This window comes from Cebus imitator, unplaced genomic scaffold (genome assembly GCF_001604975.1).
Source record: "Cebus imitator isolate Cc_AM_T3 unplaced genomic scaffold, Cebus_imitator-1.0 Scaffold141, whole genome shotgun sequence".
Classification (NCBI taxonomy): Eukaryota; Metazoa; Chordata; class Mammalia; order Primates; family Cebidae; genus Cebus; species Cebus imitator.
The window spans coordinates 3,270,805-3,284,098 of NW_016107456.1; the positions used below are offsets into that span (position 1 = coordinate 3,270,805).

Sequence of the window (13,294 nt, forward strand, 5' to 3'; positions counted from 1 at the left end):
TCCCGGCTTCTTTGGCCCAGCACCGCAGATCAAATGCCAAAAAGGCAACGGATCTCAGCTGCTTTGAAACAAGCTGTGTCGGTCCAAAGGTTACTTCATTTTGGACACCGTGTGACCCCATGTTTGGGCCTCATTTTAAATTAATAAACACATGAGGATAGTCGGCACTCTAACCCGAGAGCCTAGCGTGCTGCCTGGCCCATGGCAGGCTCAGTAAATTTAGGAGGAAAGCCACACCCTGGAGTTCCCTGACCTTGGTGAAAGGCAGTTGAGTAGAGTTGGCAGAGAAACCTGTCATTTGTGGTTTTCCATTTTAAATCTAAGCATTCTCACATTGTCTTAAAATTTATAAACGCACGGGTGTGGTGAGTATTCCAAGCATCCCCAGTGCCTAGCACAGTGTGACTCAGAGTAAATAATCAATACATTATTTTTTGAATAAATGAACCAAATAAGTAATTAACATCTCAAAGTGGGCATTCACGCCTTGTGTTGTTTCCTGCAAACAAGTTCAGGAGGATATTTTCCATGTAGTAAAGGGAGCTCACTGCAAATTGGATGAGTGGGAGGGATAAAGTGGCAGCTCTGGGGCCTGGAGGGACACCCCCCACCTCAGCCGTCCCACCTCTGCCACACTCCCATCTCTGCTTTTTCTCCTCCTCGCCTCCCCTCCCTACTGCTGCGCACAGCCTTCCCTCTTCTATCTTCTGAGCTGGTTTCCATCAATTTCCCTTTATAATATGTTTTGGTAAACAGGTAGGGCAAATTCCATTTCTAATGCTTCCTTTTCAGGAAATTCAGGTCTATTCTTTTAGACCAATTGTCCCAGAATTATAATAACTTTGTTAAGTTCCCATCAGTTTGAGTAGGGTGTTTTCACTGGAATTACATTGAGTTAAAGACTCATCTATGAAGAGCAGGCATTCTTCCTGAAAAACTTCCTGTGTTTTTAGACTAAAACTTCCTATCAAAGATGTGTCTCCATTTACTGAAGTCCTATTTCATATCCTTCAGTGGAGGTTCATTGTTTTTTCCTAGTAGACCAATTTCTGATCTTATTTCTAGGAGTCTTCCTCGAGGCATGTTTTTATTTGCCTTCCAGGACACCGCACGTTCCTGGTATCCTCCTACCTGCCAGGTCGCTCCTTTCTGGAGTCTTTTACTGGTTCTTTCTCTTCTCCCAGACCTCTTATTTTGTTTTGAGATGGAGTCTCACTCTGTCACCCAGCCTGGAGTGCAGTGGTGCCATCTTGGCTCACTGCAACTTCTGCCCCCCGGGTTCAAGCAATTCTCCTGCCTCAGCCTAGGATTACAGGCATGGGCCTCCATGCCCAGCTAATTTATTTTGTATTTTTAGTAGAGAGGGGAGTTTCACCATGTTGGCCAAGGTGATCTCGAACTCCTGACTTCAGGTGATCCACCCACCTTGGCCTCCCAAAGTGCTGGGATTACAGGTGTGAGCCACAGCACCGGCCTCTTCTCCCAGACCTCTTAGCATTGGGCTCCAGAGCTCAGATTTGTAATTCTCAAGATTTCTACTGAATAAATCGCAATTCAGAGATAAATATCTTTGTGCGAATGAGTCTTCCATTTTTCTCCTTAGGATTCCTTACAAGTGGAAACAATAAGCAAGAAAGCCATGGAGGATCCAGTTCCTTTTCAGGTCCACACTGACTAGAGTTGTCTGGATTCCTGCAGAGTTGGCATGGCATAGCTCAGAGAGATTCAGGAGACTGGGATATGAAGGCCTCTTGTTTAGGCTGGGCACGGTGGCTCAAGCCTGTAATCCCAACACTTCTTTGAGAAGCTGAGGTGAGCAGATCACTTGAAGTCAGGAGTTTGAGACCAGCCTAGCCAACATGGTGAAACCCCATCTCTACTAAAAATACAAAAATTAGCTAGGCGTGGTGGCACACATCTGTAATTCCAGCTACTCTGGAGGTGGAGGTGGGAGAATCACTTGAACCCAGGAGGTGGAGGTTGCAGTAAGTTGTAATTGCACCACTGCACTGTAGCCTGGGTGAGAGAGTAAGACACTGTCCCAGAAAATAAAATAAAAAGGCCAGGCGTGGTGGCTCACACCTGTAATCCCAGCACTTTGGGATACCAAGGCGGGCAGATCATGAGGTCAAGAGATTGAGACCATCCTGGCCAACATGGTGAAATCCTGTCTTTTCTAAAAATACAAAAATTAGCTGGGCGTGGTGGTGCGTGCCTGTAGTCCCAGCTACTTGGGAGGCTGAGGCAGCAGAATCACTTGAACCAGGGAAGCAGAGTTTGCAATGAGCCAAGATCATGCCACTGCACTCCAGCCTGGAGACAGAGCAAGACTCCATCTCAAAAAAGAGTTAATTAATTAAAAAAATAAAATAAAAAATAATTTAAAATTTAAAAGGCCTCTTGTCTTAAAGTTGAGCCTCCATGTTGATTTATGAGAATCACAGTCTCAAGTTTCAATTTGAAATGCAAGAGCTACATTTAGAAGGAAATTGTAGTTAGATTATAAAAAGTGGCTCTTCCTCTATGTGTGGGAAAATGATCTCTGCAGTGGGTCAGTCCTGGGTTTCACACCCAGCTCTCAGCTTTTCTGTTTACTCACACTGCGGCCTTGGAAAAAATATCTTCTGGACCTCCACTCCCTTGTCTGTAAAATGAAGAAAATAATACCTAGATGTTGTGAGTATTCATTCAATAGATGGACAGATAGGTAGATAGAGAGAGAGAGATGATAGGTAAGTGGGTAGGCAGGCAGATAGTTAGATTGATTGAGAGAGAAAGAGAGAGAGACGGATAGATGATAGATGTGTAACAGTGAGGGTCTACCATACACTTGGCACCGTTTTAAACACGGGGGTCCCAGTGCTAACGAAACAGACAAAAGTCCATGCCTTACATGAGTTAAGGTATTTATATCACTTCCCAGCAATCTGAAGTTTAGGCACTTAGTCGGGTATTTAGATTGAACTCACATTCTAAAAGAAGACAGATAACAACAAAACAAGCAAACGTATAAGAACCGGTAGTCAGTGCTACAGAGAAAAATAAAGCATGGAAATGGAATGGGTCCGGGGGTTTGGGGTGGAGGGCACTTGAGGTGGAGTATTCATGGAAGGACTCTTGCCAAGGTGACATTTGAACATGGCAGGTCAAGGGTAGAATCAGAGACATTGCCTTAATATGATGGCACTGATCAGGAGAGAGGTGAAAGTGCCTTAGGACAGAGACTTCGCCGTGGGCATGATGAGAACTTTTTGGATTCTGGATGTTTTCCAAGGGTAGAGTCAGTGGAATTTGCTCAAGAATAGGATGTAGGATGTGAGAGAAAGGGAACATTTAAGGACATATTCAAAATGCCTGAGAAATCATAAGAATTTAATTGCCGTTAAGTAAGTTGCCATTGAAGTTGAGGATGAGCAGGTTTAGGGGGAATCGGAATTTCCATGGGGACCAGCAGCACTGGAAATATTTATTCCCATCCAAGTGGCGAGATCAGGCAGGTAGCTGGACATATGGTCAGGGGGCCTGGGAGTAGCCCAGAGCAATAATACAAATTTAGGATTAAATAAGATAATAAGTAAAGTGTTTAGCCCTTTGGAAATCTTAGAAAGGAGATAGGCAGGTCGATGCTGGGTACTTCTCTAGGCTCACTCCCTGCTAACTTACTTGCCCTAAGATATCAGTGTGCACAATTTAAATCAATGCTTCTGCAAAACAAAATCACACCCTTTTTTTTTTTTTTTTTTTTTTTTTTTTATCATGTCAAAGTCCCTCCAGGCCTCTCACAGATGAGTTTGAATAAAAGTATGCATTAGGGGGCCAGGCGTGGTGGCTCACATCTGTAATTCCAGCAGTTTGGGAGGCCAAGGCAGGAGGATCAGTTGAGGACATTTCGAGACCAGCCTGGGCAACATACCAAAACCAGTGTATTTGTTTGTTTTCATGCTGCTGACATACTCAAAACTGGGAACAAAAAGAGGTTTAATTGAACTTACAGTTCCACGTGGCTGGGGAGACCTCAGAATCATGGCAGGAGGTGATTCATACTTATCTTACATAGTGGCAGCAAGAGAAAAATGAGGAAGAAGCAAAAGTGGAAACCCCTGATAAACCCATCAGATCTCATGAGACTTATTCACTATCACGAGAACAGCACAGGAAAGACCAGCCGTCATGATTCAATTACCTCCTCCCGGGTCCCTCCCATAACACATAGGAATTCTGGGAAATACAATTCAAGCTGAGATTTAGGCAGGGACATAGCCAAACTATATCACCCATTCTCTACCAAAAATGTTTTAAAAATTAGCTGGGCATGGTGGCACATGCCCGTAGACCTAGTTACTTGGGAGGCTGATACAGGAGGATGACTTGAGCTCTGGAGGCTGAGGCTGCAGTGAGCTGTGATTGCACCATTGCATTCTAGTCTGGGCAACAGAATAAGGCCCTGTCTGTAAAAAAAAATAAATCATAAAACATTTAAAAAATAAAAGTGTGCATTAGGAAGACCTGAAGAACTTTATCCAAATACTCCATTCCTGAGTATGAATTTATGAATTAGGAATTCCAGCTCACAGACTTCGATCTTTATTTTGTAAAAGCTTCCCCCAGGGGTTTTCATGAACACTCCTGGGATCATTCATTGGTCAGAACCTTGAAGTTAAACACAAAATGCCAAGAATATGGTAAAAGAAAGTAAAAAAGTAGAAAGAATCTAAATACCCTAATATTAGGGAGAGGTGTTCTTGTCTTCATTTTACAGATGAGGAATCTGCGGCTCAGAGGTGAAACGACTTTCCTAAACTCACATAGCTAGTGAATGGCAGCCAGGAGGTAACACAAGCTTTAGGGCCAGAGGTGTGTTTTTGTCACCACATCCTGCTGCCTACTCTGCTGTGTCACTCGTAATCCCACTGAGAAGGCAGAAGCCTGTTGTGATAGTTCAAGTGGCAGATGCAGGACTGGAGTAAGTCCTCCTGTCCTTTTAGGCAACTTGTCAGCCTGAAAGAGGTAGAGATATGGCCAGCGAGCCTCAGATCCTAGTAAAATCAGAATTCCCAGGGGGGTTCCTGCACCTCAACCCTGTGAGTTGTGCTTCATTAGGTCTGAGTGAGAAACACAGCCTTAAATGCAAAGTGCTCGCCGCCCCAAATAGTCATTCCTTGTTTTCCTCTCCCACTGCCCTCTGGAGGCCCAGCATCTGATCATGAACGTCCCCCACCTCAGCACTGGCCCTGAGGGTCCTGGCAGGAAAGGGTTAAAGTCCTGAGAACTCGGGGCTCTTCTTTCAGGGGATTGGAATGTGCTGGAGGGAGGGAGGCTGGTGGTCCAGCACGGAGCCTGGGCATTGTTGCGGAACAATTGCCCCCCAGGAACAGAACAGCAGACGCTAATTATGAGACACTTGTGTCCTCCATGCAATTATGAGATCTGTGTGACCATTAGCATAAGAAACTAGCTCACTGCCTTGTTTGGGTCTAACTTTCCCCACACTGCTCTACTCAGGAATCTGAAGAAGTAAAATGATGAACTCAGGGCATCATCAAAGACTCAGCCCAGAGATTCTCAAGTTTAGGCCACATGAGAATCACCTGGATGCTTGAAAAACATGCAGATTCTCAGGCCTCGATTCCAGAACCTTGGATTTGGTGGGTCTGAGTGGAAATGAAGGCGGTTTCGCCATTGAGATTCATGGAAGTCCAAACTTAGTTCTCCCTTGGAAGCTGGCAGAAGTCCTGGCGCCCATCTGGAAGTTTTCTAAGTGCCTCCGCTCCCTGAGCAAAGGCTCTCACTGCCCTGCTGATGTTGCCTGAGCTGCGAGGGTTAAGCCCTAACACTGACTGAACCTCAGGCTGGCTCACAGGGAATAGCAAGTCTAAGGACTATTTTCCTGCCTACACAGAGCCTCAGATCTCATGGGAAAGGGAAGAGTATAATAAGAACACAACCCTGGAGCAATGAGGGGTCGGGGAAGGGTCCCCCAATCCCTGACTTCTGAATTAATCAGGTGACTTCATGCAAGGCTCAGAACCCTGTCTTAATCCAGCTTGGGTCAAAGGGTAATTGATGGGTGAGTTTGCTGCATGTCGAAAGGGCTGCAGCTGGCTGCAGAAAGAACCAGAACCCAAAATTAAATGCCACCGCAGCTCTCTCCATGCTCATACACTGGCTTTCAGGGCCAAATGGCACCACTGACTCCCCACTGCACATCTTCCAGGCTCTTCCATCCTAAAGAGGCAATCCTTCTTTAACTCCAGTTTGACAGTTCCCAAAGAGATCCACGTTCTCACCTGTGTGTCTAGAGATGTACAAGAGGCAATGACCAGCAGCCCACAGAACCAAAGGGTGGGAATGGAGAGGGGGCCTCTTCCCCTAGGAAGGCGATGCTAGACTATGCCAAACTGGTTCTCTAAGACCCTTCAGATACTCTGTGTCGCTTCAGCCTCATGCCCACTGACTGAGACAGATAGACTCATCCCTCATTTTGACAAATGAGGAAAACAAGCGGAAGGTAGAGTGACTTGCCTGAGGTTACCGAGCTAGTCTTCGGCAGAGCTGGACTTGCTGACCAGGTCTCCCTGTATCCCAAGTCCAGTTTCTCCATGGCATTGTGCCTAATGGCACGTTCAAGGCATGAGGGAGACATCAGGGTCTCTGGAATATCTGGTCAAGTGTCCTGCAGAAGGATGACAGGAACTGAAGGGACATGGCTTAGGAGACCAGGCAGGTAGACCGGGATCATATTCTAGAAAAGGGCACATTAGACTAAACTTAGGCTCTTATTTAGGATTTAATGGGAAGTCGATGAAGGTTTTTTGAGCAGAATTGTAATATGAGATCTTTAACTCTAGTCTCTAGAAGACCTGGGCATATGCTAGTCAATGCACAGAAGTTGAGTTCTCAGGGGTCATGCTCTGTTCACAGGACTGTAGATTCTCATCTTCTCCATCTCAGGAGCTGTCAGCCAGTCACCCTCCCCAGGACACCCACAGTCCCTGGACGGGCCAGGTTCCAGGCTCAGTACGTATCCTTTCATTAACCTCACAACAAGAAGGAAATAGGAGTGATAATTCTAGTCATGAAATCCTAGCTAGTTACTGGGAGTATAAACAACAGAGCTCCCGGCCAGGCGTGGTGGCTCACGCCTATAATCCCAGCACTTGGGAGTCCGAGGCGGGCAGATCACAAAGTCAAGAGATCAAGGCCATTCTTGTCAACATGGTGAAACACCGACCCTACTAAAAAAAAAAAAAAAATTAGCTGGGCATGGTGGCGCACACCTGCAGTCCCAGCTACTCAGGAGGCTGAGGCAGGAGAATCACCTGAACCCAGGAGGCGGAGATTGCAGTGAGCTGAGATCGTGCCACTGCACTCCAGCCTGACAACAGAGTGAGACTCCATCTCAAAATAATACTATTAATAGAGCTCCCAAAGGGTACAGGAAGGAGCTTGCGGGGTGGACAGCCATTCTTTCTATGTGTCTAGATCTCTCTATATATCTATATCAATTTTTTTGTCAATATAGATATTGGTGTCAATACCAACATTGATGTTGATATCCTATTGGCTCTATTTCTCTGAAGAACTCTGACTAATACAGGGACCAAGAGGGGTCGAGGCGATGGCAGGAGGGCCGCTTAGACATGTCCAGGTGACAGAGGTAGGACATGGGAGGGGGTCCCTTGCACATTAGAGGTCTAGTCACAACTCCACCTCATTTTTAAACTAAGATATAATTCACACACTATAATATTTACCCCTTAAACTGCAATGCAGTGGTTTTTCATATATCCACAGAGTGGTTCAACGGTCACCACTATCAATTTCCAGAACATTTTTATTACTCTAAAAAGAAATTCTGTAACCATTAGAACCATTCTGCACTGCCCCTTCTCCAAACCCCTGGCAACCACTAATCTTTTTTTTGAGACGGAGTTTCACTCTTGTTACCCAGGCTGGAGTGCAATGGCGCGATCTTGGCTCACCGCAACCTCCGCCTCCTGGGTTCAGGCAATTCTCCTGCCCCAGCCTCCTGAGTCGCTGGGATTACAGGCACACGCCACCATGCCCAGCTAATGTTTTGTAGTTTTAGTAGAGACGGGGTTTCACCATGTTGACCAGGATGGTCTCGATCTCTTGACCTCATGATCCACCCGCCTCGGCCTCCCAAAGTGCTGGGATTACAGGCTTGAGCCACCGCGCCCGGCCACTAATCTTCTTTCTGTCTCTAGGAATATGTCTTTTCCAGGCATTTCATATATATGGAATCGTACAATATGTGACTCTTTGTGTCTGGCTTCTTTCATTTAACAAATGTTTTCAAGGTTCATCCATGTTTTGTATGCGTCAGTAGTTCATCCCTTTTTAAGGCTAATATTTCGTTATATGGATATATCATGTTTTGTTTATCTATTCATCAGTCAATGGACATTTGGATTCTTTCCACTTTTTGGCTATTATGAATAAAGCTGCTGTGAACATTTCTGTGCAAGTTTTTGTGTGAACATAGATTTTTCAATTCTGGGGGTCTTATACCTATGAATGGAATTGCTGGTTCATGTGTTAACTGTATGTCTGACTTGATGAGGAACTGCCAGAATCTTTCAAAGCAGCTGCACCATTTTACATTCCTACCATCAGTGAAGGCATGTCCCGGTTTCTCTACATCCTCACGAACCTTTATTATTGTCCATCATTTTTATCATAGCCATGCTAGTGGGTCTGAAGTACTGTCTCATTGCTTTAAGCTGGGTGCAGTGGTGCATGCCTGTAGTCCCGGATACTTGGGAGGCTGAGGTAGGAGCATCACTTGGGCCCAGGAGTTTGAGGCTACAGTGTGTCTTGAATGTACCTGTGAGTTGCCACTGCACTCCAGTCTGGGTGCCATGGTGAGACCCCATCTCTTACAAAGAACAAAAACAAAAAATGTATTTATCGTTGGTTTAATCTGCACTTCCCTCCCTGCTAATGACGTTGGGCATCTTTTTATGTGCTTATTGTCATTTGTACATCTTCTTTGGAGATATGTATATTCAGATTCTTTGCACAATGTTTTAATTGGGTTATTTAGTTATTGTTGAACTGTGGATGCTCTTTATATATTCTAGGTACAAGTCCCTTATCAGATATATAATTTGAACTTTTCTTTCATTCTGAGTTGTCTTGCCCTTTCTTGATGGTGTCCAATGAAACAGAAAAGTTTTACATTTTGATTAGGTAGAGTAATTTCATGTAATTGCTGATAAGGTAGGTTTTATGTCCCCTATTTTGATGTGTGTTTGTAAATGTGTCTCTTCTTTCTGGCTTCTTCTATTCCTCCATTATTACCTTCTTTTGTACTAAATAGATATTTTCTAGTATTCTTTTGTCATTTCTTTCTTTATATATATTTTAGTTATTTTCTTAGTGGTTGGTTGCCCTGGAGATTATAATTAACATATTAATTTATAACAACCTAGATTGGATTAATATTATCTTCATCTCAATTGTATATATAAACCTTTCTCCAATATAGCTTCATTCCCTCCCCAACTTCTGCACTATTTTTGTCAAATAGATTACATCTTTATACATTCTATGACCATCAACATAGATTTATAATTTTTGCTTCATATAGATGTCCTTTAAAACATATAGGAGGAAAAACAGTTACCAAAAAATTTTATTTTTCCTTTTATATTTGTTTTTCCCTTTGTATTTATCTATGTGGTTACCTTTATTTCTTTAAATGGATTTGAGTTACTTCCTATTATCCTATCATTTCAGCCTGAAGGACTGAATGTTCATTAATATTTCTTGTATAAAAGTTGAATGTTCGTTAGTATTTCTGGTAGAGAAGTACTAAAGAAGTGTCAGTCCTTCAGGCTGAAATACCTGACAAATGGCCTCTGTTTTTGACTTTCTGGGAATGTCTTAATGTCTCTGTCATTTTTAAAAGATAGTTTTGTTGGATATAGAATTCTTGGTCTATCAGCACTCTGACTATACCATTCCACTCACTGTCTTCTGATTCCATGGTTTCTGATGAAAAGCTGACAATCTTATTAAGGATCTCTTAGACATGGTGAGTCACTTCTCTCTTAATACTCTGAAGACATTCTCTTTGTCTTTGCCTCTTAACAGTTTAATTATGATGTGGATCTTTCTTAGTTTCTCCTAGTTGGAGTTTGTTGAGATTCTTGAACATGTAGGTGAATGTTTCTCATCAAATTTGGGAAGTGTTAGCCATCTTTTTTTTTTTTTTTTTTAATATTCTTTCTACCACTCTATCTTCTCTTCTAGAACCGCTATATTTTTATATTCTTGGTATATCTCAGTATGCTTGATAGGTCTCAGACTCTTCATTTTTCTTCATTCTTCTCATTTTTCTCTTCGTCAGACAGATAATATCATTTGACCTGTCGTCAGGTTTGCTGACTTCTTTTTCTTCTGCCTGTTCAAATGTTCTGTTGAGCTCCTCTAAGTGAATGTTTCATTTCAGTTACTGTACTTTCAACTCCAGAATTTTTGTTTTTATAACTTCTCTTTATTAATATTCTGTATTTCATGAGACAATATTTTCCAACTTTTCTTTAGTTCCTTAGATATAATTTCCTTAGTTCTTTAAGCATATTTTAAATAGCTAATTTAAAGCCTTTGTCTAATAAATCCAACATCTGGGCTTCCTCAGTGGAGCTTCTCTTAATTCTTTTCCCCCCTTTTTTTCTGTTTATGGGCCATATTTTCTGATTTCTTTGCATGACTTATATTTTTTGTTGAAAAAGTAGACCTTTAAAATAATATAATATGGCAACTCTGGAAATCAGATTCTCCCCCTTGCCAGAGTTTGTTATTAGTATTTGTTGTTGCTGCTATTTTTTAAGTGTATTTTGAAATTATTGTGTAAAGTCTACATTCTTTGTCACATGTTGCCACTGAAGTCTCTGCTTCGTTAGCTTAGCCATTAATGATTAAAGAGAGATTTCCTTTAATGCCTCAGACCAGCACATCTCCCATTCTTCACCTTGGGGTTCTGTGTGGATGTTGAGACACGCCTTAAACACTCTGCCAGGAAGCAAAAGAAAAGGTCTTCTGAAGAAAGCCACTTGCTAAAAGAAAAGTTTAAGTTCCCGATAAAATTCAAGAAAATGTAGAGCCTATGAAACGTCACATGAGAGAAGAAATAATAACGCAGAAGAATGGGATGAACCGAAGCCTGGTCGAGATTATTTTTATTTTGAGAAACTAATAATAAGAGAAATGAACAATTCTATAGCAGAATTTCAGACTGTGCCAACAGTAATAAAGTGCTGGGGCAAAACGAATGCACGCCAAGTCATCGATGTGGATAAGATGTCAGGAATGCAGTGATAAAAGAAAGGGATGAAAATCATAGAAGAGAAAGCAGGACTGCCGTGGTTAAAAGGAAAAAGACGAAGGAGGAGAACTGAACGTGTGGCCCACCATGTGGGAAACTGGTGTTTCCAAAGAAAACAATTTGTTCACTCATTAATTCATTTAACAAATATTTATTGGACACAGACTTGGTGCTAGAAACTGAGAATAAATCGTGAACAAAACAAAGCCTTAATGGAGCCCACATTCTGGTGGAAAAACAGAAAATAAACAAGTGAGTATAATGCAAACAATAAATATTTAAATTACAGTAAATGGTAAGTTTTATAAAGAAAAAGAACACAGGATGAAGGGTTACAGGATGACTGGTGGGTGTCAGTGGGGTGCTACTGTACTTGGGAAGATAACATCTTAACAGAGACCTGAATTAAATGATGGAGAGAGTCCTGTGGATATCCGAAGGGAGAGTGTCTTAGTCTATTTAGTGTTATTGCTATAACAGAATACCTGAGACTGGGTAATTTATAAAGAAGAAGGGTTTATTTAGCTCACAGTTCTACAGGCTAGGAAGTTCAAGGGTATGGCTCAGGCTTATGTTGAAGGCTACTGGTCTGCTTCATAACATGGTGGAGAAGGTCAAAGGGGCAGTGGATACATACAAAGAGACGAAAACCAAGGGGCATCCTGGCTTTACAAAATCCAACTCTTGGAGGACTAATTCTGTATTGGACATTTTTAAGTTTGAGAAGCCTATTAAACATCAATTCAGGTTTAGGCTTTGGAGGTGTTGGCAGATGAATGTATAAACTGAAGACCAAGGAAAATGTCAAGACTGAAGGTACAACACTGAGAATCATCAATGTGCAAATGATATTTTAAATCATGATATTTAATCCTGTTGGCTATTAGATCAAAGCGTTGGACCCAGCAATGAGAAGATCAAGATAAAAGGGGATCAACAATAAGCAATAAAACCAGCTGTGTGTGGAATCTACTCCAAATATAATAATTTCTAAAAATTAACTCTCAGAAAAGAATTGCTCTAAATTTATATCCTTAAAAAAGATCTCATCCTGTGGATGTCTGAAGAGACAGTGTCTTAGTCCATTTAAGTGTTGCTATAACAGACTACCTGAGACTGGGTAATTTATAAGAAGAGGCATGAGGGGAAAGACATGGATGCGCCATGAAAAAAATCAAGGACCCATCTCCCTACATAGACAGCATTCTGAGCCACAGCAATAAGGCTGAACAAGAAGACCAATTTGGAAATGCACTATTCTAAAAAATGCACTTTCAATTTGTTTTTTGTTATTTTATCTTTTGAGACAGAGTCTTGCTCTGTCACCCAGGTTGAAGTACAGTGGCACAGTCCCTGCTCACTGCAACCTCCACCTCCCAGGTTCAAACAAGTCTTGTACCAATGCTTCCCGAGTAGCTGGGATTACAGGCGCCCACCACCATGCCCAGCTAATTTTTGTATTTTAATATAGATGGGGGTTTCACCACGTGAGCCAGGCTGGTCTCTAACTCCTGGCTTCAGGTGATCCACCCACCTCAGCCTCCCAACGTCCTGGGATTACAGGCGTGAGCCCCACACTCAGCCTCAAATTCTTTATTTTGAACAAAAATCTTGTTTGGCAAAGAAACATCCACCTGAAATGACCTCAATCAATACTGGTTTGCAATAATTAGAGATGTCACCTGACAGAATCAGTAAATAAGGAAGGCAAAGAAATTTGACACAGATTTAGTAATTATTGCTAAAGGTATCACCTCACAATTGCAAGTGTCAAATGTCTTTGTAAACAATCCTTCTAAAGCTCACTTGAAAATCAATACAGAAAATGGTTGTCTGTAGAAATCTTGCACATATACTGTCAGGACAAATTAAACAACCCAAAATCTGTCCTCACGTAATGGGTTATTGTGGCTTAGGATAAAGTTTCTGTAGAAGCAAGTA

General features: G+C 42.3%; 1 long non-coding RNA gene across 1 annotated transcript; it reads right to left on the reverse strand.

Annotated features, from left to right (window-relative positions):
• Window positions 1–4,561: 4,561 nt before the first annotated feature.
• On the reverse strand, window positions 4,562–5,298 carry LOC108313728. Its single transcript, XR_001829204.2, has 2 exons — window positions 5,219–5,298; window positions 4,562–4,998 (listed from the first exon to the last, which is right to left on the reverse strand). It is a non-coding gene; the product is annotated as an uncharacterized LOC108313728 (long non-coding RNA).
• Between the last annotated feature and the right edge of the window lie 7,996 nt (window positions 5,299–13,294).